Source organism: Ursus americanus, chromosome 20, assembly GCF_024610735.1.
Source record: "Ursus americanus isolate L20-20 chromosome 20, mUrsAme1.1.p, whole genome shotgun sequence".
In the NCBI taxonomy this organism is placed as follows: Eukaryota; Metazoa; Chordata; class Mammalia; order Carnivora; family Ursidae; genus Ursus; species Ursus americanus.
Genome location: NC_142146.1, coordinates 53943823 through 53969940, shown reverse-complemented (window position 1 = coordinate 53969940; position 26118 = coordinate 53943823). Strand labels below are relative to the sequence as shown.

Genomic DNA, 26118 nt, shown 5'->3' with positions numbered 1-26118 from the left:
ACACCGAAGGCTACAATTTTATTGTCTGTAGTACATTAACAATCTTTTTTTTCCAATAACAGATTTTTAAAAATTGAGATATAATTGACATATAACATCGTGTAAGTTTAAGGTGTACAGTATACTAATTTGATACATTTATACTGCAATATGATTGCCATTGTAATGGTAGCTAATACCTCTGTCACATCACATAAGTATATTTCTTCTAGTGATGGAAACAACTAATATCTAGTATCAAGTTTAATGTTTATAATACAGTTTTTTGTATGCATTCACTGTACTATGTATTAGATCTCCAGGACTTATTTCTACTAGTTGCAAATATGTACTCTTAAACAACATCTCTCCCATCCCCCACCCCCTAGCTCCTGATAGCCATCATTTCACTGGTTTTTTTCAGTTCAGTTCTTTTTAGATTCCACATAGAAGAGATAGCGTAAGGTATTTGTCTTTCTCTGCCTGATTTACTTAAAAAAAAAATCTTTCTTTATGGGCTACACAAACCCTTCTTCCTCAAATGTTCTTAGAAAACAACTTTGCCATCTTCCTAGTTTCTTCATTTGTCATTATTCCCAGTTTCTTCATGCGTCGTTAACGAGTTGAATATATTTTTAACACATGTTGACTTTATTTTCATATAAAAGTCATGTGTTTAACTTTGAAAATTGGACTTTGACATAAAGCTATTGCAAAGCTTAAATGATAAAGAAGATTAATATGGATCCTGGAATGTGGTAGGTGTTGAATGAGTGTGAGCTCTCCCTTAGCAACTGAGAAAAGACTGGGAGATTCAAGAGAAGCAATCTCTTAGGGACTCTCTTCCTTGCCAAGGGACCAGGGTACACCAAAGCAGTTGTGTTATACACTCATTCTTTCCTTTATTCTCTTCCTACCTCCTTCTCCCTCTTGTTCTTGTCTGGTTCTAAGGCAGACATCTTAACTGACAGTTTTTAAAACTTCTTGAATTCCTCTGTGTTGAGGAGCTGAAACCTTTAATCGTATCACTTCTTTCTTCCACTCCGGAGCTTTAGCTTGCTTTTGGCCTCTTTGCTACCTCAGCAGTTCACTCCTGGTCCAGCCAACCCACTTCCAAGGCTTCTTATTGGTCTTCTGCAGTGACCCCTTGATTACAAGAAGTCTCCTTTTATTGGCATTATTTTTTTTTTAAAGAAAGAACATGCTTAACAAAGAGTGGGGGTGGAGGGAGGGGCAGAGAGGGAGAGAGAGAGAATCTTCAGCAGGCTCCATGCCCAGTGCCAAGCGCAACAGGGCTCCACCTGAAGACCCTGAGATCGTGACCTGAGTCGAAATCAAGAGTTGGACGCCTAACTGACTGAGCCAGCCAGGCGGCCCATATTTAGCATTCTTTTTCTTAATCTCTTAGACAAAGCTTTGTTTAAAGTTACAGGGCAAAATTTATGCTAAATCCAGAATGTTGGTAAATTTGAAAACAAGTCTTGGCAATCTTTGCTGCAGTGCAAAAGCAGCAAAATCTAAGCGGGATTTCTGGGGGAGAAACAATTAAGTGAAGGGACCATGCTCAACAAGTTACCCTTGACCTCAGCGGGACACCATCACTCCTGAACTTGTAAAGAACACCTACGCAGTAACAATCTTCTAAAAATGGTGCCATTTTTCAGAAGTTAATATGACCTGAAACAGCGATGAATTCAAGCATTTACAGGTCAGAATAAGAAGCATACAATGTATGCTTTCTGCACAGATTGAAGTGGCTGGAGAGGAGACGGGAAAGAATCAAGCCACGTAAGAAACTAGAACCTGTGGAACTTCTTACCTTTACCCATCCAACTGGAGTCTTTCTTTTACATAAGCGTACAACCAAAAAGTTTGCTTCGTAGTAAGGAGGAGAGATAGGGGTAACACCTCGGGAAAGATTATAGTAGTCACAGGGAAATGGGGGAGTAGATTTTGTTATTATATGTTGGTGACTTTTAGAAAGGCTGTTTCAAAGGTGCTGATACCATTTGGAAGCAGTAACAGATTTTTTTTGCCCAGTAAAATATTAAGAACTTACTTTGCTGAGACTGACGTTTGTCCTTTAATCCCTAAAGGGGCTGATTTTTTTCATGAGCTCATTTGATTACTGCCGGCAGCAATAGCTCTTATTAAGCCCTTGCTGCACACTCATGACTGGGACGCTGTACGAGAATTTATGGTGGTAATTTTTAGAGCAGCACTATAAAGTAGGTACTGTTATCTTCACAAACCCAGGCATAGAGAGGTTAAGTGGCACAGCTAGTCGGTGGCCAAGCCTGACTGGGACCCCAGAAGTCAGCCTCCCAGCCCACTTGTGAAAAAAAAAAAAAAAAAAAACAAACTTCTTAAAGGAACTTCTTACCTTTGAGAACAAGAAACAGGAGGGCCAGGTGTTTGGGAGGAGCCTGGTGACTCGGGGTGAAAGGATAACAGAGCGAGACACTACGTGAGGCAGAGATCATTCATTTGTTTATCCACCATTTGCACAGAAGACAAATTGTATTTCTTTCGGAAATTTAGTAACATGTGTTTTCCAAATGCCTTTCAAAGTAAAATTTACAGGGCCATATCTAATACTTCGTGGCAGTAAACGTTAGTTTTATTTTTTCTCTTATCTTCGGCATATTATTCTGTCCTTGATGTCCTGATTTTTTAAATAGATTAATTCCATTTGTAAGATACTGGATGAAAGCGTGTACCTGAACGCGAGGCATAATAAAATTGGACCACGGTGATTGCTGCCACCCTGTGGGAAAAGGAAAGAAAGTCAAGATACTCCCTAAGCTTCCTCTGATTTAGACATTCACGTGTCATTCATCCTTTGGTTCAACAGTTACACTGCACCACGCCCTGGCTAGTCTCTGCGGATATAGGACAAGTAAGACACAGTCTGTGCCCCCAAGGTATGTGGAATGCAGTCGTCCAGATACCACGTGCTGTTAAAATATGCCCCAGGGGAAAGCACTCTTATTGTGTAGGGGTAGTGGAGAAGCCCAAAGACCTTCCTTAGGAGGTATAATCCACAGATTCATAGATAGCCAGGCTGACTCTATTCAGTGTGACTTTCTATTATGAAAATAATTTCCTAAGCAGGGTTTTCTCTGCGCATTCCTGCTGGTTCTTTCCCATTAGCAGAAAAGGAGATAAAGCAAGATGGAATGCCGACCAGCCTCAGAACCTCAGAGAGTATGTGGATTACCTTTCCTTTGCCTCTCCAGAGACAACCTCCACCCACCTTCATCCTGCTGCTTTTTTCCCACAAGGCTGACCCGCGTTCTGCCTCTATGCCCCCTCATGCACACTGACTTCTGGTTCCATTCAGAGCATAGGGGTGGTGAGGAAGTATTGGCAGGAGAGCTGCAAAAGGGAAGACGGATTAGATCATGGTATTTATGCCTGGTTTCCTTCTCATCCAGAAAGAGAGCCCGCAGTGAGAGATCTCAATTTATCCCCCCCTTTCAGACCCCACTGTTACCAGCCCCATGGTGCTACACTAATTCTTGTGGTTTTCCTATATTCTGCCCACACCTTTGTAAAGAATCCCTTCGAATCATCCTAATTTGAACATGTCATTGATTTCCTTCTTCCTTGACTGATAGAGAAAAAATTAATAAATATATGATTGAATGTATGAATTTTATGTAAACAAATGATTGAATTCAATAACCGAATGAGCATATGAGTAAATGAATGAGTGAGTGTTAGGATGAATGTGAATGAATGTGTGAGAACTGAATGCAGACGTTTGGAATATATTAATATTTCATGCATGAATAAATGTATAATGACTAAGCAAATGCAAATGAATGAGACCCATGTGAAAACATGAATGGAAGCATAAATGAAGAATGAATTCATAAAGACATGAGATAATTTTTAAACCATCTGAATGCCTGACTTCACCATCTCCCCAGGGGCCCATCTACTAGAACAAATGAAAAGAAAAGGAATAATGAGCTTCTTTCTAAATCAGGGGTATTATATGAAAACATAGTTTAGAGAGAGGCACTCGGGGATTAGGTTAGGGGAAAAAAATCAATAAAAACGCAAGTTAACTTCAAAGGAACAGGGAAGACAGTAGAGGTAGAAGTTTCCTTAGAGAGGCAGAAAACAAAGATGGAATAGAGTAGAAGGAATAAGTTCCCTTTCTCTAGAAGAAATCAACAATGGTTCACAAACTAAGAGACAAGGAGCCATGAGATAGGAACCCAGCCAGTAAATATTGCCATGAGGATCAATTAAGCCATGGGTGGGAGAGACTGGGAAGCATTTAATTGCCACATTTGAATGTCAAGGGAAATATTGGCCAATGAAATATTTTTTCTTAAGACTCAGATATCACCCATTAAACTACTCGTTCGTGTTGCAAAAATCTCTTTCCAAAGGATCATGGTCATTAGTATAAGGTCCCAGATCTAACTCACTTGTTGTGAACATGTGACCCTGGTCAAGACTCGGAACTTAAACATTCAGGGGATGGAATTAGAAACAATTTAAAAGTCATAAAACACCAAGTGGTAATCTGAGCTCATGTTTCTTAACTTCCCTTTTCCCCAAGTTTAAACATTTACTTAATAATTTAAAAAGATAATAGAACACATCCATATTTATAAGCGTAGTCCAAGCAGGATACCATTTTCACGCTAGAAAACTTACGTGAATTCTGAAAAGTATAGAAACTACCATTCGGGAGAATGGTCATGACTTTTGCTCTGGAAATCTCATTTCTGAAGAAAAGAATCACACCAATATAAAAACATGCACAGACAAGAATGTTTATTGCAGCACTGTTTATATAAGTATTTTAAAAACATTGACAAACCATGAAAGACTATGGACTCCAGGAAACAAACTGAGGATTTCAGAGGGGAGGGGGTGGGGGGATAGGTTAGCCTAGTGATGGGTATTAAGGAGGACATTGCATGGAGCACTGGGTGTTATACGCAAACAAGGAATCATGGAACACTGCACCAAAAACTAATGATGTACTGTATGGTGACTAACATATCATAATAAATTTTTTTTTAAAAACCATAAATGTCCATTATTAGGAGACTATAAAGCAATAGCTAATAATAGGTAACACTTGGCAAGCATTGATCTAAGTATATATTAACTCATTTAATCCTCATATGAATCTTAAGAAATAAGTACCATTATTATAACCATTTTAAAGATAAGGTAACTGAGCTACAAAGAGTTCAATTTACTTTCACAAAGCTAGAAACTGACGGAATGAACATTTGAACTGAGGCAATCTGGTGCAATATCAAAGCTCATAAAACCACGCCATCGCCTATATATAACCAAAATTTTCATATAAATTTATCTTCATTGGCAAGATACCTATAGAGCACTGATCTAAAAAAGTGGGTTCCAGAACGGCACATGTAGCCAGATCCCATGCATATAAAATTATAAACACAAGTGCAAAGAGATACCTGAATGAATGGTCACCAAAACGGTAATTTTTTATAATTAGTACGTGTCATTTTAACAAACATGATAAAGCTAATGTCACAAAATTAAGCAACATCTTAGTTGGATATTCATCTGCCTCACGCCTAGGAACACCATGCTTTTTCAGCCGTTGCCATTGATAAGCAGGTTGAGGCCCCCTGACTGCCATACTGGCCTTGCTGCAGCAAGTAAACCATTTGCCTGTGGCGGTTAAGTGCTGTCTCCTAGCCCCTGCCCATTCTAGAATCCCAACATCCCCACTGATGTCAAGAAGTTCCATTTCAGGGGCGCCTGTCTGGCTCGGTAGAGTGAGTGACTCTTCATCTCCAGCTTGCAGGGAGCAGCGATTACCACGTTTTTGCTTAAATATCAGTGGCCTCTCTTCAGTGCATTTCTTATTATCTTAGTAAAGGGAGTGCCTAGCCCTCCTGGGGAGCACGGGTCAATTATAAGTTCTTAGACCTTGCATAAGAAGTCCATTCTAATATTCTTACACCAAGAACCAACTCAATACCACGATGAGGAAGTTCTGGAAACTCTACTTCATTTACCATGGGCTTTCATCATGATCACGTTTGCATCATCACAGAAAACCCTTAGAACCAATTGCAATGTCTCTGCTGGACATTAAGTCCTGAGTCACCAGTGAGTCTTCCCTCTTTAGCATATTGGACACTCTTTCCACTGCAATAACCCTTCAAGTTCCACTCACATATCTTTTTCTCACCTCCTTCCTGATTATATTACTAAAGTTCTGCAGTCCCTTTGATGTAGAAACTATTTATTAGCACAGCGTTCATATTTTACTTCTAAAGCTGGGTGTAGAGCAGACTCTGGTTAAGCCTGAAGGGTAGTGGAGGAGGACCTTGAAGAAAGCCCATAGCATCTTGTGAGGTACATGCCTTACGTAAGGTCTCTTATGCAGACTCTTCAGGCAAGAGGAGACTTTTCTTTGGAGGAAAGAGCTCTCTCTGAGAGCAAGTATGGCTCAGGCAAATCTGAGGTTTAAGATTCCCAGACCCATGCACCAAAATGTCCCTATCCCAGGTCTCAGCGGCCCTTACTATCCCTATTGGAGGCCTGATTTGACGCAGGAGGGCTCTGGAAGCTGTGCACTAGTCTCCTTTGCAGCTCTGCCATTCTCGTAATCAGATCCAAGCCTGATTTTCGGGAGTCTGCAGATGGGTCTACTTTTGAGTTGCCATTGAGGCCTTCTGGCTTTCAGAGCATTCTTTAGGTTGGCAATTACCTAACATAAGCCTCTTATTTTCTTTTTCTAAGGCCTCCCGTATGGTTATAAGGGAGTATCCCATTGTACAATCCTAAAAATTATCAATGACTCCATACTGATTTAGAGAAGCAGGAAGTCGGTCTCCCAACACCTTGCCCTCCATCTGCACCCAAGCCCAATTAATTATAGAGGAAAGCCTTAGAAATATGCTGGTATATGCCAAGGGTTATTACTATCCCACTTACCACCAGTGATCGAGTCCTTACCACTTTCAGGTAGACAGTAATCTAACTCTTTGTTTTTTTAAGATTTATTTATTTGAGAGTGAGAGCGAGAGAGGGCAAGTGGTGGGAGGGGCAGAGGGAGAGGGAGAGAGAGCCAGAGAAGGAGATTCCCTGCTTAGCACGGAGCCGAACATGAGACTCAATTCCAAGACCCTGAGATCATGACCCAAGCTGAAACCAAGAGTTGGAAGCTTAACCAATTGAGCCACCCAGGCGCCCCAACAGTAATCCAGCTCTTAAATCCCAGCCTATAGGTCTTTTCTCTTCCCCAGCTTGGATTTCTTGGTTAAAGCCCACTCTTGACTGCCATGTGAAGTATTCCCAAGCCAAACCTCTGAGCTTTTGGAAGCATGAGTGGGTAGGTATCAGACAAATGATCCTGGACATTTTACATATGCTCTCATTCAAACTCTCAGCCCCATTGGCTACAGCAGGATGGGGATATCTGCCTCCTGAGGACATGTACAGGTAATTCATATATGATAAAAGGTGAATGGCCAGGAAGTTTATAAAAGATGCTCACTTTCACTAGTAGTTAGGAAAATAAAAAAAAATATAACAATGAAATGTAAAATTTTCACCCTTAAAAATGGAAAGCCTGGAAAACATTGCTAAAATTCAGCATTGGTAAAAATGTAGCTAAGGGGCTGTCACATAGCATTGATGAGCACATCAATCATCTGTATCATTGATCATGCCTTATCAGTCATGAGACGTGAGTTTTGGAGATACAACATTTTTGGAAACCAATTTAGTAGGGTCTGTCAAAATTTTATATGCCCGTATCTTTTGATCCAATGATGATACTTCTAGAGATATATTCTACAAAAGTATAAGCAAATATAAGATATACATATTTATTCACAAAATGATGCTTATTGCAGCATTGTTCTAAGACCAAAATATCAGAAGCACCCTGACAATCCATCAGCAAGAGAATGCTTAAATAATTTATGGAATATCCGTACTAAGCAACCAGCAGACAGAGTTAAATATACTGAAGTGGAAAGGTGCTGATGAAATGTCAAATAATGAACAAGACGTAGATCATAGTTCTATTTATGTAAAATCACTACACATACTTATAATATCATAAAAAAGCTTAAAGGATACATACTGAGTCACAAATAGTACTTATCACTGGGGAAACAAGTGGGACTGGAGAGGGTAACATTGAAGGAGACTCTTACTTTTCCTATACATATTTCTGTGTTGGTTGAATTTTTATTATGTGTAAGTATTATCATATAATTTTTAAAAATGTAACCTGTGCTCCTTGCAAGATTGTAAGATTGTACTAAGGAATCTAATAATATGTATCTGAATCTGGTACGGAAAATAGGGAATTCATTATATTGGCCAATACTAGCAGTCTGCTCCTTGCAAGATTGTAAGATTGTACTAAGGAATCTAATAATATGTATCTGAATCTGGTACGGAAAATAGGGAATTCATTATATTGGCCAATACTAGCAGTCTGCTGTTGAATTTTCAACTCGTTCCATCATTAATAACCCAACACTTATTTATGTTAAAAGAGCATTGCATTCTTTTGTTTTCTAGTGCGAACAAAACAAAAGATTGCACGTGATATGTTCATTTCTTTCAACCAATGCTTACCGAATGCCTTCTGTGCGCGAGGCACTGTGCTAGGGTTTGGGCGAACATGGCCCCTGCCCTACACTAGTGAGACTGAAGATTGTAATGAATAAACAAGCAAAAAGGTAAATAATAGCAAAACAAAATACATCTTTATATATGACAAATGTCATAAAAGAAAAAAAGAGTATTGTAAAGAATGAATTGTAGAGGACAGAATGGAGGCAGGGTTAGAAAGATCGAATGATTCCAAAGTTTGTGTTCTCTCTACTTTTAAGGGAGGAAAAATATTTTTCCTTCTCCCTTCTAAGTTCTTGGCCAAGACCCCCTGTAATAAAAAGTATGAGACTCATAAGGCAGTATATATATGTACTATATATATACGTGTGTGTGTGTGTGTGTGTGTGTGTGTGTGTGTGTGTGTGTATAGAGAGAGAGAGAGGGAGCACCAAGCTAATAGGCATGTCCACGTCTGAAAGGCAAAAATGAAAATGAAGAGCCTCATCTTGACTTCGTGGAGGAGGCTTTCCCATCCAGGCCTGGGGGTGGGGGGGATATAGAGGTGGTCACCCTCACCTTCAGATGTGAAGAGTCAGCTCTGGCTGGCGGCCTCTCTTCCTCTTTTGACCTTCATCTCAAAGAGAAGTGAGGGCAACTCCTGAAGCCCCACGGGCGTTCCAGATGCATGTCGCGGCTTATGGGAGGTGTGGCCCGGGAGTGGCGCCCGGCCAGGGCGAGAACCCTGTGTAGCCCTCAGGATCATTTGCAGACCTGGAGCAGATGGAGGAGATGCTGGATCATGAAACACAGACCTGAGTTCAAAGGCCTCTGTGTGGTTCGGGTTTCACCTGGACTGCCATCAGTCTGAGAACTCAAGAAAAGACATTAAGGGACAAATAATGGGTCTCTCCCAGAGGCTTTCTTTCAGACTAAGGAAGAAATCCTGGAAAAGAAGCCTCATATCCTCTATAGGTCTGCTTGCTTTGTCCACAGCTAGGAATCTGGATGGTGAAAGGAAATGTAACATCTCCCTCTGGAAAAAGTAGGCCTGGCTTTACCACTTTTTAAAAAAGATTTTATTTGAGAGAGAGTGAGCGGGAGAGAGAGATATCACAGGCAGTGGAGAGAGGCAGAGGAAGAGGGAGAAGCAGACTCCCCGCTGAGCAGGGATCCTGACGTGGGACTCGATCCCAGGACCCTGGGATCATAACCTGAGCCAAAGGCAGACACTTAACTGACTGAGCCACCCAGGCATCCTTGGCTATACCATTTCTGCTCAAAGAATCTATTTTTCTCTTTGACAGGAAATGGGGATGCTGATTGGATGTCACTTTGTCTTCACTCATGGATCATCAGCATCACAATTTCTCTTTAGAGGATTGGTACTGGGCCAACAACTTCTCTTGTTTTGCTAACACAGCCCCGCAGGTGCTAGGCTTGTTATCACATGGCATGGCTCTCAGTGTGCACAAAGTTGAAGTCATGGACTGGGATCCCTGGGCCTTTGGGATATGGATTTTGAGGACTTGATGTTGGACATCCAATGTGAGTCCTGGAATGCAGATGGTAGGGAGATTGTTACAGAGAACCCTACCACCGCCATCTTTTCTTCGTGACTCAGGGCGAAATTCACGGAGCTACCAATCAAGGGAGAGATATAAGCCATGTAATACTAAAGATGATGATGGTGATGATAGCTAATATTTATTAGTTGATGTAATTAATAATATAATATATTTACTATTAGTATTTAATAGGTAAATACTATGCACAATGTTCTAAATAGCTAAAATAAGACTGACATGAAGTGGTGTGTGAAGAAGTCTCCGTTAAAAGAGCAGACCCTATGTTCTTAGAGGAGGTTGGTGTGGGAAGAGATTATCTGGGGCTGGAACACCTGCAGAGGTTCCTTCTAGTCACTGGGATTCCACTTGGGCCTTAAAAGATGGACAGGTTTTGGAAACCACCTGCAACAGGAGCCTCTCTTTCCAGATATATCACAAGGTTTCTGAGGATAAGGCCTGCATCTCCTCCCTCCCTCTTCCCTGCTACTCTGCGCTCCAAACTGCATATTTCTAGAATGCAGAAAATGTCTTGATCCTTCCTTGGTGGCTCATCGGTGCCCAGCAAATGGGTGTTGGACTAACCCTGCTGCTTGCTGGGGCCCCTTGATTTGGTAAGTAAGCATGACTGATTCGGGTTAAAACCAGACAAGCTATGACCACATTCATCAGGGCTGTGGTTTAATATTCCCTGGCACAAGTCTGGACTTGGCCTTCTCCCAGGCCAGGACTCAGGAAGGACATTTACATGCAGAGGGTGAAAGCAGTATCTCTTCCTGTGGAAGCCTCTGCTGGAGATCGGAGCAGGGCACATTCAGAGGGTACACTGACAGACCAGAGGAAGACCCAGGCCTTTGCAGAAGACACTGCTGTGGCTCCTTCACTCTGTAGGATCCAGCCATTCTGAAATTTAGCAAGGCTCTTAATTATCTGCTTATGCTATTCAAGCCCCAGATTTTAATAATAGCTTTCCTGCAGAGTTATTTGGAAAATTGAAGATTATAGACATAGAGATATTGCTGTATATAACAAATATTAATAAGGAAAAGCTACTACAGTTATTTGTGTCTGGAATAGAAATAGCAGCCATGACTGGTAGAAGCGCAGGGCTGTGCACAACAGTTAACACAACAACAGATCATTTAGGGCCAGAGGTACTTCTGGCACCCACACTTCCATTAGGGATAAAGGGGAGAGCCTTTCCGGGCTCTGGGAGCTATGAGGACAGCCCAGGTATCAGGGAGTGCCTACTGCCTTCACCAAATTCACAAGTGCGGTGTGAGGAGCCTGCCGCTGCTGTTGTCAGATGGCATATATGTACTCACGCACCCCCTCTCCACTCACCCTTCAACACCCTAGTCCCAGTTGGCGCTGAGGACCTTTGCATACATTTGCCTTCTACCTCTGGGACTGCTCTGAGGAGGCACCTGGTAGGACAGCTAGAGGGCTTGGGCACAGAGAGTGGGGAGAAAGTGTGAAGCCCCAAAGAGCCCTCATTGGAGAGCCTGCTAAAGTCTTACTTAATATTCAGAGAGATTCACATACCTACCTCATCGTATGTTGTTGTTTCTCTTCTCCCAGCTCCTCACTTCCTGCAGGATGCAGCCCAGAGCCACGCACCACCCAAATCACTGCTCCCCATCTGTGCTCTTTTTGAAATACTTCTCATATTGCCTCTTCCTATAGTCCCTACACACAATTAAGGCGTCACACTACCCCCAAATATGGCACCTTGGCATCTTAAATACCTTCAGCTGAAGGAATTTAAAAGAAAACACCAGATGCAGGAAGGTCACTCTGACCTCCCACCTCCCCTCTTCTTCCCTGAAATAGGTCATAAAACTCCCGCGTGAAAGGTATCTTCTCTGTGCCGGGAGGAGGAAAGACATACTTATTATCGAGATGGGAATTTGGAGCCAAGAAATCCGTACAAACAAACCTTATTAAACTCACCCTTATCTTCCTAGTTACTTCTACACTATTTACCCCCCTAGCCCAAACCCCTTTGTCTTGGCGATTCTTCACAAATTTATTGGGGCTTTTTGTCTAAAAGATATAAAAGCTTCCTGCTCTGGTCATTTATTCTGGTCTTCATTCTCTTGTGAAGGATCTCATGTACATGCAAAAATTCAATAAATGTGTATGCTTTTCCCCAGTTAATCTGGCTTTGCCCATTTAATTTTCAGGCCCAGCCAGGGACACTAAGAGGCTTGAAGAAAACTTTTTCCTCCCTTATGGCATCAAAGAGACAGGACTCAAGGGAGGGAGATGTTTTAAAGAGGAAATGTCTGGAAGGGGTAAAACAACAGAAGTGGTATGCTGGCATCTAGGGGAAGGGGTGGGGAGAAAAATCAATTGCCCCTCCATTGCACAGAATTCGTTTGCACATTTATGGCCAAGATCATTTGCATTGTTCTCAGTTATGTCCCATTTACAGAGTTATAAATAGATCAAGGAAAATCAAAGGAGGAGATAGCTTGGAAAGATGCGCAAGATAGAATACTCAGTAATCTTTTTTTTGCCATTTCAAAGTCAAAAATTTTCATGAATGTTAAGTCAAGATACTTAATTCTTGGGGTGCCTGGGTGGCTCAGTCGTTAAGCGTCTGCCTTCCGCTCAGGGTGTGATCCCGGCGTTCTGGGATCCAGCCCCACATCAGGCTCCTCCGCTGGGAGCCTGCTTCTTCCTCTCCCACTCCCCCTGCTTGTGTTCCCTCTCTCGCTGGCTGTCTCTCTGTCAAATAAATAAATAAAATCTTTAAAAAAAAAGAAAAGAAAAACAAACGATGCTGTATTTTGACAAATGCTTTTCGTGCATCTCTTGAGAGGATCATATGGTTCCTGTCCTTTCTTTCATTAATGTGGTGTAACATATTTGCGGGTGTTGAACCACCCTTGCAGCCAGGAATAAATCTCACTTGGTCATGGTGAAAAATCCTTTCAATGTACTGTTGGATCCTATTAATTAGTATCTTGGTGAGAATTTTTGCATCCATGTTCATCAGGGATATTGGTTTGTAATTCCTCTTTTTGGTGGGGTCTTTGTCTAGTTTTGGGATCAAGGTAATGCTGGTCTCATGGAATGAGTTCGGAAATTTTCCTTCCATTTCTATTTTTTGAAACAGTTTCAGAAGAATAGATATTAGAGGTGCCTGGGTGGTGCAGTCGTTAAGCGTCTGCCTTCGGCTCAGGGTGTGATCCCAGCATTCTGGGATTGAGCCCCACATCAGGCTTCTCCGCTAGGAGCCTGCTTCTTCCTCTCCCACTCTCCGTGCTTGTGTTCCCTCTCTTGATGGCTGTCTTTCTATGTCAAATTAATAAATAAAATCTTTAAAAAAAAAGAAAAGAAGAATAGATATTAATCTTTCTTTAAATGTTTGGAGGAATTCTGCTAGGAGGCCATCCAGCCCTGGACTCTTATTTGTTGGGAGATTTTTGATTACTGCTTCAATTTCTGTGCTGGTGATGGGTCTGTTCAGGTTTCCTATGTCTTCCTGTTTCAGTTTTGTTAATTTATATGTTTCTGTGAGTGCATCCATTTCTTCCAGATTGTTTAATTTGTTGGCATATAATTGCTCATAATCTATTATAATTATTTGTATTTCTTTGGTGTTGGTTGTGATCTCTCCTCTTTCATTCATGATTTTATTTATTTGAGTACTTTCTCTTTTCTTTCTGATAAGTTTGGCTAGGGGTTTAAGATCTTACCCACTCTTTCAAAGAATTCATTCTTTGTTCTACTGGTTTTTTATTTCTTTATCATTGATTTCTGCTCAAATCTTTTTTTAAATTTTTAAAAAAAGATTTTATTTATATATTTGACAGAGAGAGAGAGAAAACATCAGGGGGAATGGCAAGCAGAGGGAGAGGCAGGATTCCACTGAGCAAGAAGCCTGATGTGGGCTCGATCTCAGGACCCTGGGATCATGACCTGGGCTGAAGGCAGCCAATTAACCAAGTGAGCCAACCCCTCTGCTCAAATCTTTATTATTTCTCTTCCTCTGCTGGATTTAGGCTTTATTTGCTGTTCTTTTTCTAGCTCCTTTAGGTGTAAAGTTAGGTTGTGTATTTGAGACTTTTCTTGTTTCTTGAGAAAGGCCTGTATTGCTTATACTTCCCTCTTAGGACTGCCTTTCCTACATCCCAAAGGTTCTGAACTGCCGTGTTTTCATTTTCATTTTTCTTTCATGTATTTTTTTAATTCTTCTCTAATTTCCTGCTTGGTCATTCATTCTTTAGTAGGATGCTCTTTAACCTTGTGTTCCTTCCAAATTTTTTCTTGTGATTGAGTTCAAGTTTAAAGCACTGCGATCTGAAAATCGCATGGTATAATCTCAATCTTTTTATATTGGCTGAGACCTGATTTTTGACCTAGAGAATGTCCCATGTGTACTTGAGAAGAACATATTCCATTGCTTTAGGATGGAATGTTCTGAATATATCTGTTAAGCCCATCTGGTCCAATGTGTCATTCAAAGCCCTTGTTTCCTTGTTGATTTTTTGCTTAGATGATTTGTCCGTTGCTGTGGGTGGGGTGTTAAAGTCTCCTACTATTATTGTAGTTTTATCACTCTGTTTCTTTAATTTTGTTATCAATTGATTTATATATTTGGCTGCTCCCAAGTTAGGGGCATAAATATTTACAATTGTTAGATCTTCTTGTTGGATAGACCCTTTTATTATGATATAGTGTCCTTCTTCATCTCTTATTACAGTCTTTGGTTTAAAATCTAGTTTGTCTGATATAAGGATTGCTACCCCAGAGTTCTTTTGATGTCCATTAGCATGATAAGTGGTTCTCCACCTGCTCACTTTGAATCTGGAGGTGTCTTTGGGCGTAAAATGAGTCTTTTGTGGACAGTTATTGATGGGTCTTGTTTTTTAATCCAATCTGGTACTCTGTGTCTTTTGATTGGAGCATTTAGTCCATTTACATTTAGAGTAATTATTGAAAGATGTGAATTTAGTGCCATTGTATTACATGTAAAGCCGCTGTTTCTGTAGATTGTCTCTGTTCCTTTTCAGTCTTTGTTACTTTTGGGCTCTCTCTTTGCTCAAAGGATCCCCTTTAATATTTCTTGCAGGACTGGTTTAGTGTTCATAAATTCCTTTAGTTTTTGTTTGTCCTGGAAACTCTTTATATCTCCTTCTATTCTGAATGACAGCCTTGCTGGATAATGTACTCTTGGCTGCATAGTTTTCCCACTTAGCACCCTGAATATATCATGCTAGTCCTTTCTGGCCTGCTAGGTCTCTGTGGACAGGTCTGCTACGAGCCTTATGTTTCTACCCTTGTAGGTTAAGGACCTCTTTTTCGAAGCTGCTTGCAGGATTTTCTCTTTATCTCTGAAATTTGCAAGCTTCACTATTATATGTTGAGTTGTTGACCTGTTTTTATCAATTTTAAGGGAGGGCTCTCTGTGCCTTCTGGATTTGAATGCCTATTTCCTTCTCCAGATCAGGGAAGTTCTCAGCCGTAATTTGTTAAAATAAACCTTCCTCCTCCCTTTCTGTCTCTCTCCATATCTTCTGGGACCCCTATTATCCAAATATTATTTCACCTTATGGAATTGCTGTGTTCTCAAAGTCTCCCTTGGTGATCCAGTAGTTGTCTTTCTCACTTCTTTTCAGCTTCTTTATTTTCCATCATTTTGTCTTCTATATCACTGACTCTTTCTTCTGCCTAATTTATCTGCACTGTTAGAGCCTCCATTTCTGACTGCATTTCAGTAATAAAATTTTTTATTTTGGCCTAATTAGATTTTAGTTCTTTTATTTCTACAGTAAGGGATTCTCTAGTGTCTTCTATGCCTTTTCTAAGTCCAGTTAGTATCTTTATAATCATAGTTTTAAATTCTAGTTCAGGGGCGCCTGGGTGGCAGAGCACTTAAGCGTCTGCCTTTGGCTCAGGGCATGATCCTGGCCTTATGGGATCGAGCCCCACATCAGGCTCCTCCGCTATGAGCCTGCTTCTTCCTCTCCCACCCCCCCCTGCTTGTGTTCCCTCTCTCGCTGGCTGTCTCTATCTCCGTCGAATAAATAAATAAAATCTTTAAAAAACAAACAAACAAACAAACAAATAAATAAATAAATTCTAGTTCAGACATCTTACTTATATCTGTATTAGTTAAATCCCTGGCAGTGAGTACTACCTCCTGTTCTTTCTTTTGGGGTGAATTTTTCCATCTCATCATTATGTCCAGAAAAGAATAGAAGAAAGAGAGAGAAAAGACAACAATAAAAACAACAACAGGAAAAAACACAATAAAATAAGAGAAAATCAAACAAGAAACAGAACATAACAAAAAATTAGATCCTGGGTATATTTTGGTCTGCTTGCTAAAAGAAACTAGATCCCAAAATAGGAAAGAAAGAAAAACTTGTAAATATACAAACATAAAATAAAATACGATGAGAAGAAACCAAAAATAAAATATATATAACACACATATATATAAATTAAAATTAAAAAGAATAAAAAGGAATTGAAAAAATAAGAAAATAGCTGAAAAATTAAAACTGAAAGACTAAAGAATAAAAACCAAAAAAAACATGAATGCTATATATTATTTTCCCCAACAGCTGAAGTTTTGCAGTTCTCCATGATCCGTAAATTTGGTGCTAGCCAGTTGTTCCTGCTGGTCTTCTGGAGGAGGGGCCTGTTGGCACTGATTCTCAGGTGTCCTTGCACTTGCGGAAATGCGCTGCTCTTCCAGGGCCTGCGCTCAGTGTAAGCGGCTCCCAATTCCACTATGTGGCTCTGTTTTGCTCCCTGAAGGCTTTCAGCACCAGTAGGAGGGATGAAAATGGCAGTGCCTCAATCTCTGGCCTCAGAGCTGAAAATCCACCCCCCACCCCACACCCCTTGCTCTTCAGTGAGCCCTCCCAGGAAAACAATCACTTTTGTCTCCCTGGTTTCCATCTGAACTCTGTGTTCACCCAGCCTGTGACCAAGTGTTTTTTATCTCAGGCATGCAACTGAGTTTCAAATCTCCAAATTTTACAGATTCCTGCAGCGCAGACCCACACTGTTCCTCCTAGGGGGAGTTAGGGGAGTTCTCGCCAGGTTATGCCTCTTGCTGGGCCCCTGCCGGGAGAGTGGTCACCTGACCAGCAGTTCCCGGCTTATGGCAACACCGAGCAGAAAGCTAGTGCCTAGACTCACTGTTTTCAGCTGGCTTCTCTGCTCCAACGCCTGGGACCTCTGCCACACACAGGCACCCCCATTCTCCTTGTGACCCCGGGCATCCTGAGATGATAATGCCCTACCTGGGATTCCGCCCCACTTCGTCAGTTGGGCACCTTTAAGCCAGGGATGTCCCCCACTGTAGCAGACTTATACAAGTTCCAATTTTGCACTCTGCTGCTTATAATACTTTGCAGTAGTTTCCTTAAGCCAGATCCCTCCCTACTGCTCTATTGTACAATATATCACTCTGGATTCAAGTCTCCATACCTCCTACCTTCCAAAAAGCTGTCCCTTCTCTACTTGTAGGATTGTAGCATTTCTTTTCTCAGATATCCTATTGACGTCGCAGGTGTCAGAATGATTTGATAACTATCTAACTGAATTCCAGGGACCAGACGAACTTAGGGTGCCCTACTCCTCTGCCCTCTTAACTCCTCAGACCTAAAATTTGTGTTTGACAAAGAAGAAAATGATCACTGTAACATATCTTTTTGCTAATCTGAATATGTTTACGTAAGTATATGTTACCGAGGAATATGACAGTTGGATACGTTGATGTTAGGGTTGCCAAATAAAAGCACAGGATTTCCATTTAAATTGAGTTTCAGACAAATAATGACTTTTTAGTATAAGTATGTGTCAAATACTATAAGGAAAAGGAAAAATGGCTGTTGGGTAGGCAACCACACTTCCACCTCACTAAGCTAGGTTTTACTCTGATTTTTTTAATTGCAAAGAGATGGTAGTTTCAGGACATGGAATAAGCTGAAAGTTTTAGGGGTTTTTAAACTTTGCTTTTATTACTCATTGTAGGTGAGGAAAAAGATTTCATTGACCCACTTAAGGTTCCTAGCTGGGTATGAAAATGAAACCTACAAAGACAGATTAATAGGAGAAAAGCATTCAAATGTATTTAACATAGTTTTATATAACATCGGAGTCTTCATAAGGAAATGAAGATCCAAGGAAAGGGTTAATTTGAGTAGTTCTATGCTAGGCTGATGAAGAGTGGGTAGCTGTGAAGAAATATGATAGGTCAGAGTGTGAGGCGAATGTAGTAAACTACAGGAAACTTCGCAAGACCTATTCAGCCAGATTCTTCTCTGTGTCATTTTGCCTTCAGAGATAAGAATGCTCCTTTCTGGGTATAGGGAGGGACTTCTCTCATGAGGGTTTTATGACCTGTTTCAGGAAAGAAGAAGTGGGTGGGGTGTCAAAGTGACTTTCCTGCTTCTACTGTTTTCTCAAACTCCTTCAATTTAAAATATTCAATAATGTACCTATTGTACCATATTTTGGCCTAGTATGTCCTGAAGCCCATCACTATCCAAGACAATGCTAAGCAATAATTATTACTTGCATTTCTGCATGAACACCACCAGGCCTACCTGCCCAGGTAGAAAGTGATCTGACCACAGTATAGCTTTTTTTGAGGCAAGAATGGTGAGCCTGTGGTGACATCCAATCACACTTGCTTATATCACTTTAGGCAGATTCAATCATGATAACCAATCACAACTTTCTAGCTCTTTCAAGACACTGAAAAATACATCCCTCCCTCTTTTCTCATAAAAAACTGAATAGCAAGTGTAACTCTTGGATGTAGAAGGACACCTTATAGGAATTGGATAAATAGGACATGTTTCCTTCCCTATTGCATCATCATAATTTATCTTTTTGTACACGGTCAGTCCTTGGTTTGCTCACAGTGCATTTACAGTTAATTCTACTTATTCTGCAAAACAAAGGAAAAAACCATAATGTGGTAAAGAAAGAGTGTTTCTTATAACACCAAGCAAGGCCATAAGTGTGTGAATAAAGAAGAGAGTATAATTTTAGAAGAATTTCAGAGGTAGAGTCAACAGTTTGATGTGTGTGATTAAATAGGAGGAATAAATTGAGGCAGGCATTGAGAATGATGCCCAGGCTTCTGGGGTTTGTTGGTGAACAAATGGTAGGGCCATCACTGAGCTAGAAATCAAGGGAGGAGAAGCAGGTTTAGCTTCTATGTAAAAGAGACTATGTAGAGGCGGGACCTGAATTTCATTACTTTTCTCTCCTGCATATTCCCCTTCCCTTCAAATGCTTTTCCACATTCTGAATAATTTTATTGAGCAAACTACTTTAAATTTTAGTTTATTTTCTCTTTTAAGAAACCAGGTACCTATATTATCCCATCAGAGTTTTTGATACATCAAAGTTTATCAGTGTTCCCATAATGAATTCCTATAAATTCCAAACCAAAGCAAATTAACATGAAATTGTAATCACCCTGTTGAAAACCAACCTCGTGCTTTGGAGCCAAAATATAAGCAATGGGAAGACAGAGTTTGGGTTAAAGAGGAACAAGAGCTTTATTGCTTTGCAGGGTGAAGGATGCTGCTGCAGGCTAAGGCCTTCGGAACTGCAAGCCTGCTGGGAGGAAGGGGCTGGGGGGGGGGGGGGTTTGCAGGGGGAGTGGGTATAGGGAAATACAGTCTAGCCAGGTTTGACAGGAATTGCATACTGCTGCCAGCCTCCTTCATCGTGTTTTCACAGTGGTACTGAGATCCTGAAACAAAAGGCTAAGAAGGGAGGAAGGGAGAATTATGGAAGAGAGGGAAAAAGTTACTTAGTTTAAAACCAAGCTTCACTGAAGCATTACTGCAGCCATTTTGATTTTTGTTTAACTTTATACTTTTAAGCAGTTTCAACCCTACTCAGCCTTGTTGAGGTGAAATGCACAATTTTCTGTTAGGGTCTTTTGACATACTGAAAATATCTTGGAGGTCCCTCCCCAACCGCCACCACCTCGCCCGTGTGCCTGAGTCATGATTAGTGCCCTATAAATAACTGCTAAGAAAGAAATCTTTTTGTATATCTCATTTAGCTCTAATGTACAATTCTAAGATTTATTAGAAACTTCTTTTCTTCTAAATCACCCACTAGTACCAAAACTGATTTTGATTAAGTAAGGTTTATTTTGGTTTTCTTACATAACTAATGTTGCCCAATTAGTTGCAACTTACCTATTAAACAACACTAATAACATAGGACCATGTCACAATTCAGTTTAAAATCTATTGGCTTCCATATGGAATAAGATCAAAACTTAATTTATGACCCTTGATGGTTTGGCTCCCGTCCACCCTTCCCAGTTAATTTCACTTATATTCTGTCCTCCAAAACATATTCTGAATGTACACCTCTGCCTAAAGTGCCAGTTTCTCTCCTTTTCATCTACTCATATTCTCACTTTACTCATATTGAAAGACCAAACTCAAATGTCACCACCCCTCAGGTTTTATTTGGAATCCTCCAGCATCCAACATATAGGCTGCTCAGAGACAGAAGCAAATAATGTCTGCTAAAGAAGTGAGTTTTTTAATGTTCTATTCCAAGAACCTTAGATTGGATTATGAACCCGAAATTCTTCTAGATTACAATTGATTTAGTCAATTAAAAAAAAAAAGACTGCTAGCATCCTTAAAAAGAAAATCTTTGAAAATATCCTTTGGAAATTAAGCCCAGAACATATTCTTTTACTCCCTTTCTTCTTTAATCCAAAGTATTTTTCATGTATAATAACCAGATATATTTTGTAAACATATCTCCAGAAACACTTGTTTTAAATTATTATATCTTTCGTTATGACTTTAAGAAAGAAATCAACATAATCTAGACTATACTTTTTGTGGTCGTTTGTTTTATAAAATCACTTTGGAAGCTGTGTGGAGAATGGATTTGGGGGGGGGGGTGAGGCCAATTGGAAGGCAGTAGTAGTCCAATCCACAGATGATTTCAGCTCAGACTATGACTGAAAATGGAGAGATTTACCCAATTTTGGAAGTTGTGTCAATAGAATTTGCTGACCCATTCGATTGAGGGGAAGTAGGAGAAGTGTAAATTAATTTCAGAATACTTTTCAGCCAATTTATGTGGTTCTTAGGATTCTTTCCAACGTCACACAGGTTCCTCATTAAGGAACTCGTTGACACGTGTTCATTTTATATTTGTATGTTTGCACAGAAATATATTTGTGTGATCTTACTATTAAAAACAACCAATCTTTAACAGGTAAAATGGGTTGAAGAGTGAATAGGGAAAGAGTACAGGCAGCACGTGCATACACTTTAATGAAGTTTGGATTCGTGGTCATGTTCTTTTATTACCCCTCCTACATTGCTCTGGGGAACTACCCAAACCTTAGTGCATGCGGTCTCAGCGCAACTATCGGACAAGGCGTCCCCTTGGTCCAGATACGTCCCTTTACAGACGCCAGAGCTATCGGTCACCGCACACCGACACCACACAAGCCCAGCCATTCTCACTATCTGCCCGCGGTGCCGGCCAACCAGCTTCCAACATCCTCGCGGAGAGAAGGCCGGAGGGATGACGTCAGCGCGCAGTGGAAGCCGGGAATGGTGTGACGTCAATGCGCTGCGCTAGTCTCCAGTCTTGGCTAGTTCTCCTGTGGTCCGGGGCCCCTCCAGGTGTGTGGAGGGGGTTTGCCGTGATGTTGGCTTGCCCAGCTGCACGCCCCTGCTCTGGCTCACGGGCCCCCAGCACGTGTGAAGGAAGGTTTGGGTCCTGCGTTTGTGGTGAGTGCGCTGTCTTTGCTTTGGTCTTCTCTCGGCTCTCTGGCCCTTCCACCACTCCCGAATCCTCGTAACCCTCGGAGTAGGTAGTATTCACCTTTCAGAGTCAAAGGACCAAAGGCTCCGAGCGGAATTTGCACGAGATGACACAGCAGAGCTGTATTCTACATAGTCTAATCATTCTCTTCACTATAAAAGAAACACAATCATATCTTACTCCTGAAATGTTTTGGAGTGGTGCATGTAGCGTGCCTTACACCCTCCTTACCAATGCTGAGTCTGTCCACCCCAGAGCAGGGAGTAATGTGTTTTTGGAGTAATGTTGTTGGGGTCTGGAGCCCACAGACAAGAAAGAACTCTCGAGATGTCTTGAGTGCGAAAGGTGGTTTTATTAAAGCATAGGGACCGACTGTGGGCAGAAAGAGCTGCTGCCCGGGGATTGTGAGGAGCAACTGATTATATACTTTGGGATTGGGAAGTAAAGGTAAGGGAAGTACCAAAATCATTTTCATATGCTAAAGAAGACTCCCGTGATACTGAGGTCTTGCTGTTGTCCAACTAAGGTGGTTTTCCCTCTAGCAAGGCATTAACATTAAGATAGTTGGGAGCTTCCCTCTGCCTGCCTCAAGTATTCGTCAATGGGATGCAGGTTATAAGGACACTTAATTTTATCTACATTTCCTTCTGCCTTTGTTTCCCACATCAGGACCAGTTCTGATCTCTAGCTGGGTCCCAGACATCTCCACGCAAAGGAGAAACAGAGTACTGAGCAAAAGGGCTGAAGCCGAGAATTGCAGATCTTACACAGAAAAAGGTGCAGTCAAAATGTAGATGTCTCAGCTGCAGTCTACGAATCACATATGCAGGACCCTATCCAACTGCGCACTTTCTCACCTAGGTTTTAATGTAGTCCACGGTTCTGTAGGTGTGGGCAGGGCTGTGTTCCTTTATGGGCGCTCTAAGGGAGAATCTGTTTCGTTACTTTTTCCAGCCGCCGGAGGCTGCCTGTATTCCTTGGCTTCAAGCCCCCTTATTCCATCTTCAAAGCCAGCAATGTTGCATCTCTCTGAGCATTCTTCTATAGTCGTATCTCCCCCCTAACTATGAACTCAGCCAGGAAGGTTTCTCCAATTTTAAGGATCCAGGCAATTAGATTGGGCTCACCTGGATAACCCAGGATAATCTTTCCATCTCAACATACTTAATCACTTTTTCTTTTTGCCATGCAAACTAACATATTCAGTTTCAGAAATTAGACAAGGATGTCTTTGGAGACCGTTCATTCTGGGTCTTTTCTTGCTCTTCTCTTTAGCTTGTCATTTACTCTTCAGCATCAGCCAGATGAAGTCTTTCCTCAGAAGCATCAGGGGTCTTCCAGAAGTAGGGTAACCATATATGGTCCAAACTTGACACTTTTGAGAGTGAAAGGGAGTACTACTAACATTTACACCAGGTGGTCAGGTGTACACTGGACTGACAAGACATGGCAGGATGAAATGGGTGTATGAGCTGTGGAGACTGTACCCTGAGTTAGATCAACTTTATTATGGACTTCTCCCCTCTAGCCTGGTCTCTCAGAGATCAAGGAGATGTTGGGAGGCTTTACTTCCCTCAGAAAATCCATGCTTTAAGGTGGAGTTGGGACACTATCTGGCTTAACGGACAAAACAATTTTTTTTCTCCACTGCTTTAACAATATATAAATAACAATATACAAACAATATAATGTTTATATTAGGGACATTAGACTTTTATCTATGATATATATTGCAAATCTTAACTCCCGGTCTGACATTTATCTTTTTATTTTGTTTATGATGAAGCCTTCTTTAATGGGTAATTCCAATATACCTTGTAGCTACATGACGAAAGATGAAAATAATTCAGGGTTAGGAAACTGGAGATCTACTCCTATTGGACTAGTCGATTTTCAGCTTTGAGGAGAAAGGAAAAAACATAATAAAGTAAGGATCCCGTAGCTTTTCCTTTATCTGATTAAGGCTTTCCATTTCAAAAATCTGTTAATCCTAGATCATAGATAGAGCCAGAAGGTATTTCAGGAAATCACCTTGCGATATTATTATACAGATAAGTTAAGTGCTATAACCAAGGTTAGCTCTTACTTTGCAGTTGCAAAATAGTGGCTTTCCAACTCTATCATATCCTCTACATTTTTCTGTATAAAAGAGCTTTGCTTTCCCCCACCCTACACTGTTTCCTTTTTGTCTTCTTGTATTTTTAATGAATATCATTATGAACTTAAGTTTTTGTTTTTATTTACTCAATGTGATATAATTCATTACCATCTGTATTCTTTTTTGATGCTCAAATTATCTCAGATTTGGCCAGTGGGAGTCTCTGTAAGCCATTCCTGTTACCTTTGACCTATTTCCATCAGTCTTTGAGTTCTTTCTTGTCCCTTGCCTAAGATATTTCAGGCTTATCTTGTACTTTACCTTCCCCAGATCTGATCTGCCATTTCTCCAAGGAGCTCTAGTTCCTTTCAATGAGGTATAAAATTTAGAGACCAAGATCTGGACTTTAGGTGTACACATTGCTGCTGGAGTGTCATTGCCTTTTGATCCTTTTAGTTTTCTATTGGCATGCCCCTCTTTTTCATTCGTTTTTTTTTTAATATGAGAGAGAGCTAGCATGAGCTGGGGGGGAGGGGCAGAGGGAGAGGGAGAAGCAGACTTCCTGCTGAGCAGGGAGCTGGATGTGGGGCTTGATCCCAGGACCCCGGGATTACCACCAGAGCCAAAGGCAGAAACTTAACCGACTGAGCCACCCAGATGCCCCATCTCTTTTTCATTCTTTAGTTTGGCTGAGTAGTATTTCACTCTGGGAATATACCTTTTTTTTTTTTTTTTTTAACCAGTCTCCTATGAAAGAACATTTAGGTTATTTCCAATATTTTGCTATTACAAATAATGTCACAATGAATAGCCTTGCTCATATGTTGTTTCAGATCTGTGGTTTTGTATCTTAAGGGAAAATTCCAGCCAGTGAGATTGCTACATTAAAAGGTAAATGCGAATGTAGCTTTGTTAGATATTGCCAAATTCTCCTCAGAAGTCACACATTTTGTATTTCTACTAGCAATGGTTGATATTATCCTTTTTCCCACAGTTTTCACCAACAGAATTATAGAATATGTTATGGAACATATATTTTTGCAAACATGCTAGATGACAAATGGTATCTAAATGTAGTATTAATTTGCATTTCTCTAAGAGCAAAGCTGAAGTTTTTTTTCATTTGTTGAAGGATCGTTTGAATATCACTTATTAACTGTATGTCTTTTGTACATTTTTCTATAGAGTTTTTGGGTTTTTAAAAAAATTTTAAGTGTTATTTTATATTAAGAACATAATACCTTTCTTTATGACATACTATGCAAATAAAATATCCCTGTTTGATATTTTTCTTGATTTTGTTTATGTTTGCCACAACTTTCATTTTTATGTGGTTGAATTTATCAACATTTCCTTTATTGTGTCTGGGTTTTCAGTCATAGTTAGGCAAAAACCACTATAAATTTTGGGGCGCCTGGGTGGCTCAGTCGTTAAGTGTCTGCCTTCGGCTCAGGGCATGATCCTGGCATTCTGGGATCAAGCCCCACATCAGGCTCCTCTGCTGGGAGCCTGCTTCTTCCTCTCCCAATCCCCCTGCTGTCTCTCTCTCACTGGCTGTCTCTGTGTCAAATAAATAAATAAATAAGTAATCTTAAAAAAAAAAAAACACTATAAATTTTGACATTAATTTTTTCCTGTCATAATTGATTTGAAATCTACAAACTTATTTATTTTGATGTCTTCAACACATGATACTGTACTCATCTGTCATCTAATGACTGAAAGTTTTTACACCTCTTTTTTCCTTCTTTTTAAAGAATTCATTTAGAATAACCTGATTCTGACATTATAGAAAGCCATTCGACAGTATGTATTGAGGCATAAAATTGTTCATCTTTGAAATACTATCCTAGGGAAAAAATCCTAAACCCAGCACCTAATACAGTGACTGGTATTTATCAGGTATTCAGTCAATATTTGCCAAATGAAGGAATAAATACGGGGGAGGAGAAGTACACACATGAAGATGTTTGTTGCTGAATTAGTTACATGAAAAATTGACTGCAACCTAAAAAACCAATAGTAGAGAAATGATTAAGTTATGGTATATCTACTTCATTGAAAACGACATAACACTGAAAA

At 40.5% G+C, this 26118-nt stretch overlaps 1 long non-coding RNA gene across 1 annotated transcript in view; it reads right to left on the bottom strand.

Annotated features, from left to right (window-relative positions):
• Window positions 1–2325: 2325 nt before the first annotated feature.
• LOC148108436 (uncharacterized) overlaps window positions 2326–26118 on the bottom strand; it is a 61263-nt gene continuing 37470 nt past the window's right edge. The window contains exons 2-3 of the long non-coding RNA XR_015727927.1: window positions 3236–3357; window positions 2326–2746 (exon numbers count right to left, since the gene is read on the bottom strand). This is a non-coding gene — a long non-coding RNA (uncharacterized LOC148108436). The remainder of the gene's footprint in view (window positions 2747–3235; window positions 3358–26118) is intronic.